Raw genomic sequence first — 6,000 nt, forward strand, 5'->3', positions numbered from 1 at the left:
CCAATTTACCCTGCCTCCTTCCCCACTGTAGTTTGACATGGTGCTATGCTTTAGGTGATGGTTGTTGTTGGGCTTGTTTTTGGGAGGTATTCTGTTTTTGGCTGTGGCCTTTCTTGTTTGGCCTTCTGACATCTGGGGCAAGAAAAGACTGAGGATATGACGTCGGTCATGCGCCTTTATACCCTGACGCTCTGATGTCAGATCTAGGCGCCCATGACCGACGTCAGCCTAATACTTTGGTATTCGGGCCGACCGAGGACAGCGGACTACCCATAAGTAAGGACTGCAGCAATGTGGATCTTCGAACATCTACATTTATGGTAGGTACAAAACTGTACTTTTTCTGCTTTGTTCTTTGGCCTTTCTACTGCCCCAAGGGTATTCACCAAATGCCTCGCTCCTGTGATTGCTTTTTGCAGGCTAAGGGGGATCCAAGTCTTTCTGTACTTGGGCAACCTCCTTTTTCAGGCAGCCTCTTCAGATACTGTTGCAAAATTTTCATTTTGCAGTCTCCCTTCTGCAGAGCCTGTGGTACACTATAAATTTCAAAAAGTCTTTTTGATTCCTTCTCAGTATCATGTCTTTGAGATGCAGGATCCAGACTGTTCCTGTGATGGCATCCCTGCCTCCTCCAAAGGCCCTCTTATTTCATTTTTTCAATCCTTTCTTCCTCTGATCTCAATAACAGCAAGGGAATTTCTGAGATATCTGGGGTTCTTGGCTTCCACCATTCCTATGCTCCCTTTTGCCAAACTCCACATGAGAAAACTTCAGTGGTTTCTAAAGTCATTTTGGCTTCAGCCTTCTCATCCCTTTGAATTTTTAGTTTCTGTTCCGTCTCTTAAGCAGGAATTTCAGTGATGGATTCAGTAGTTGACTGTCAATACAAGGCTCCCTTTTTATCCACCTCTTCCTTATGAGCTGTTCAGACACTTTAAAAGTGGGATGGGGAGCAGCTTTCGGCTCCCAAAGATGCAGAGAGTCTGGTTGCCTCCTCAACAGACAGAGCACATCAATGTCAAGGAGATGAGAGCTCTTCTGCTGGATCTTTGGGCCTTTCTTATCTCCGTAGGACCTCTTATCTCAATGTATTTACAGACAGTACCACAGTGATGTGGTATGTCGACAATTGGGGGGGGGGGGCAACGTTTCATCTTCTTTGCCGACTGGCACTCCTAGTGTGGGAAATAGCTGTCCAGTATCAAGTGACTCTATAGGCAGTTTACATTCCTCCAAGTCAAGCTGTTGTGGCAGACCCTCTGAGCAGGTCCGTAACTTAATCCCATGAATGGATGCGGATGATAGTATTTGGATTCCACATAAACACCTTTTTTTCTGAGGCTATAGTTAGGGTCCTGCAGGAGGCCAGAAAACCCACTTCTAGGAAATCCTACTTATCCAAATGGAAGAGGTTTTCTGTTTGGTGTCTTTCTTGTGACCTGGATCCATTTTCTGTGGATGTTCCTTTGGTCATCTCTTATCTGTATGAACTGCTTAATGCTGGGGTGGCTTATTCTTCTGTTAAGGCCCACTTATTGGCTATTTCTGCTTGTCTGCCTTTATCACCTCCTTTACCTTCTAAATTTGAAGCTAAACAATTCCTTAAAGGCATCCTTCATACTGGGCCTCTCAGGAAGCCTGTTCTGTCTCCCTGAGATCTTAAATTTGTTTCTTGACCCAGGCTGCTTTTGAGTCTGCAGTTTCATCTTCCTTGCAATATTGCTCTTGGAAGATTGTACTTCTTTTAGCCCTTACTTCTGCCAGACGGGTGTCTGAGCTTCAAGCCCTTATGGGTTGTCCTCTTTTTTGATTTTTTCTCAAGTACAGGGTGTCCCTTTTTTCTAATCCTTTTATGCCCAAGGTCGTGAATGAGTTGTCCCTTTATCCATTCATTTGCTAACTTTTTCCCTTGTCCACAATCTGCCAGTGAGAAGGTGCTGCATGCATTCAATGTGCCTAGAAAACTCAGATTTTATTTGGATAAGACAAAGACTTTTTATAAATCTCATCAGCTTTTTACTTTTCATCCTAGGTCTTTAGGATTGGCTGTTTCCAAGCAGAGTATTTCTGCTTGGATTTCTAAAGCCATTTCTTTTTATTATTCATATCATTGTAACAGACTTCCTTCTGTTAAGGCTCATTCTACTAAAGTTGTGGCTTCATCTGGTACTTTTTTTCAAGGGTTTGAATACGAAGTCTATTCTTGAGTTAGCTACCTGGACTTCTTGCATACATTTAGCAAGCACTACAAGTTAAACGGAATTTTCAGAGCTAGAGCTGGTTTTGCTAGGGCCATCCTTAATGGGCTCCTAGAGAGCTCTGCTGGTCCATCCTCCCCCCTCTTCTTCCTGAGCTGTGGCACTCTCCCTGTTGTAAAGAATGCTGCAACAGTGAAATGGAAGGACAGTGCAGTTGTGTATGATCTTACCATAACAGTAGTTGCTCTTCTCTTCGCTGTTGCAGTATTCATTCCCTCCCTCCTCCCCCTGGTCCTTTTCCCTTCTGGATGTACCAATTTCGTTTTTTCTCTTTTGACTGGCATTCCTACTGGGGCTGTCAGTTCTGAGGATGGTACGTCTGGATGTCACCTTTATATCCTATATTACACAAGGAGCATACATGTGACATACAGCGCACCTTAAAGCAACCTAAAGGCTTTGTTATACAGGCAGGAAGTTGGGCCGCCCTTGGCAGGGGATCCCTATTGTAAAGAATACTGCAGCAGTGAAGAGAAGGGCATCTACCATTATGGTAAGATCTTATATAATTGTACTTTCTTCTGACACCTCTCTGGAACACCCCACCATAGATTTTCCCAAGAAGAAAAAGTGCAAAAGGAGGCACTTAGACTTTCCTCAAGAGTCTGTCACAGACAATGCTGACTTCAATGAGGGAGTAGGGTCCCCAAGATCACCACCTAAAGACGTCTCATTTGGAGACATTATGGAGCTCCTTAACAAAGGCGTGGTTGGTCTCCCAACAGTCCTTCTCAAGTGGAGTCTGTATTCCTTGAGGCTGTTGGTGCTGGGCTGTTTACATCCTGGGTGACTGCACCCGCCAATGAGCTCATTGATTTGGTCTCTCGGCGGCCGTAGAAGGTACCCAAAACCATTGAACCAATCCCCAAAAGACCAGACAGGATCCTGGCACCACCAAAGGACAGGTCTTTCTGAAGTAAAGGAGTACTGGTTATTGCTGTGGTCATAGTGGCAGTCGCCAGAAAAAAAAAAAACAGTGGAACAGAGTTCCTATGTCCATCCCCATACCAGGGAGTCTAGGGCGATGGACAGATTTGGGGAGCATTTTTACACTTTAGAGACCTTTTCCCTTTGGTAACTGAACAGTCTGGCACACTTTACAAGACTCCTGAGAGATTTGTCAAAAGAGCTCTCCAAATCCCTCATTGGCATCATAGTAGAGAGCAGAGCATGCTGTTACCTTGCAGATGGCCATCTTCCAGTCCATTTCTCATTCATCCATGAGGCTTATCTCTCATGTGGCAGTCCATTTCTCATTCATCCATGAGGCTTATCTCTCATGTGGCAGAAGTTGTGTCATGGGCAGCTTGTTCAGGCATTTACATTAGACAGCACACCTTGATGCACTTGTGTGACTTCGCAGAACACATCACAGCGTTCTTTGTCAGTGCTCCCTTTGATGGTTCTTCCTTATTAGGCCCCAAAAGTGAAGGAGATACACACACTCTAGGTGTGAGCTGGAAGGTAAAACTAGGTCTGCTGTGGGCATATGTCTTTTGACCCATCAGTGAACCTTTTCTAGGAATTAAAGAGGTAGTTGAAAAATGTGGTTCAAGAAATCCCAGGGTCCCTCCCAAGATCCACGAGGAGAAAGTTCCCCCAGGGGCAGAGGGGGGAGCTGTAATGGAAGACGTCGCCCTCATGACAGAGGAGGTCCACAGAATCAAGGATGTAGAGATTCTTTGACAGGTCTACCAATGGAGCCTGACTGTCCTTCTCTGGAGGTAGCTGGGGGTCACTTATCTCTGCAACAGAGAGCCTGGGTAGAAATTACAAAAGATTCATGGGTGCAGAGGAGAATATCCAGAGGCTGTATCATACCATTTCCCCATCCATCTCTGTTGTTGTCAAAGAAAACTCCATGTCTTCCACCCATTCAGAGAAAAATCGCAACACTAAAAATAAACAAGCTGCTAGAAAAAGGGAGTCATTCAAGAGGTCCCCCCAGAACAGAAAGAGTCTGGAACTTATTCAAGATTCTTTCTAGTGCTAAAGAAAACAGGGGACTGGAGACCAATTTTGGATCTCCGCAACCTAAATCAATTGGTTCAGTATACGAAGTTTCAGATGGTCATGGTTCAGTCCAGTCTGCCTTTTCTGCCAAGGACGATTGGATGTACTGGATAGATCTTAAGGATGTGTACCATCATTTAAAAATGAACAGGTGATCCAGGGAAATACCTACGCTTTTGGATGGGAGTCGGTTATTACCAGTTCAGAGCTCTGCCTTTTGGTCTCGCAACAGCCCCCAGGGCATTTACAAAGTGCATGGCAGTAGTGGCACCTCACTTGAGATTGAAGGGATTTTGATTGTTTCCATACCTAAATGACTGACTCATCACTGCTCCGATCAGACATCAAGTGATCCAAGCTTGGGATTATGTACTCCAGTTATGCTCCCACCTGGACATTTCAGTCAACAAGTCTCATCTGGAATCAACACAGACTTTGGAATTCATAGATGCTTCATTCAACATGTTCACACAAACAGCATCTCTCCCTTGGTCAAGAGTTAGACTATTCAGTTCAAGGTCAGAAAGATCATACAAAACTTTTCTTTCTCAGCTAATTCTTCAAGCTTTGGGGGTCCATGTCAGAGGTAATCATCCTAGTACCGTTGTCAAGGTACCCTATGGAAATACTCCAGTAGATATTACAATTCACTGGTCCATTCTTTAACATCCCCTGTCCAGTCAGATCTTCTGTGGTGGATGTACTGCTATCTAGTGCAGCAAAGACGTCCCTTTCTTCTCCAACCCAAGGCCATAGTGACCATGGACACTTCTCAGATTGGGTGGGGGGGGGGCACGTCCAAGGCGCACAGTCCTCTGAGGAGGGCAACATGCATGTCAAGGTACTGGAAATGAGAGCTATTATCCTAGTTCTGCCTTCCAAGACACTGCCCCACCTGGACTATTGCATTTCATACAGACAATGTGTCAGTATTGTGGTATATCAACAAACAAGGGAGAACCAAATCTTATCCCCTCTGTTGAAAATCCTTGAGAGCGATTGAAGAGCACAGTAATCCTCATTGCTTCTTACTGACCTCAAGAAATATGGTTTCCCTTCCTCTGGCCTCATCTTATCCATCCACCATGGCCATCAAACTCCAGACCTTCTGTCTCACCTGACTAACTTGATTCATCCAAATAACCAATGCCTAAAATGAACTGTGTGGTTTCTCCAGTTCCTTTGCTTGCTAGGCAGTCCAGGCTGTCCTCCTCGGTCTGTCACATTCTTTTATCATCCCACAAATCTTCCGCCAGGAAACTTTACAAAAGTAAATAGAAAAGGTTTTGCAGTTTGGTCACAGCAGAAACATATAGATGCTTTTCCCCTCATGTACCTAAAGTTGTGGAATTCTTTGTCTCAATTTTCAGTGGAGCTAGCTCTTCTACTGTTTAAGTCCAATTAACTGTCATCTCAAATTTTCATATAGAGAGAAATAATTCATCTCTTGCATCTTACAAATTGTGTCGAGCTTTTATAAGAGGAACTTTTCTCCTTAGACCTCAGTTAAAGATCTTTCTCCCCCTTGGAATTTAAATGCACTTTTGCAAGCTCTAACACAGTCCCCATTTATGCCTTCAGCCAAAACAAAGCTTAAATTTCTGATTTGGAAAACTGTTGATGTTAAGTTGTCTATCTCGCCTTCATTCTTGCTGGATGGGTTCAGAGCCGACCTCGGCTCCGACTCGGCCACTCTAAAAGCTCGAGAGTTGGTTCCACTCCTACCCCC

The 6,000-nt window shown here is 44.4% G+C and overlaps 1 protein-coding gene across 1 annotated transcript in view; it reads left to right on the forward strand.

Annotated features, from left to right (window-relative positions):
• Positions 1 to 6,000, forward strand: part of WSB2 (WD repeat and SOCS box containing 2) — a 542,619-nt gene that overhangs the window by 229,607 nt on the left and 307,012 nt on the right. The gene's annotated exons all lie outside the window — the stretch shown is intronic.

Source organism: Protopterus annectens, chromosome 4.part0 (genome assembly GCF_019279795.1).
Source record: "Protopterus annectens isolate FY-2018-M chromosome 4.part0, PAN1.0, whole genome shotgun sequence".
NCBI classification, from domain to species: Eukaryota; Metazoa; Chordata; order Ceratodontiformes; family Protopteridae; genus Protopterus; species Protopterus annectens.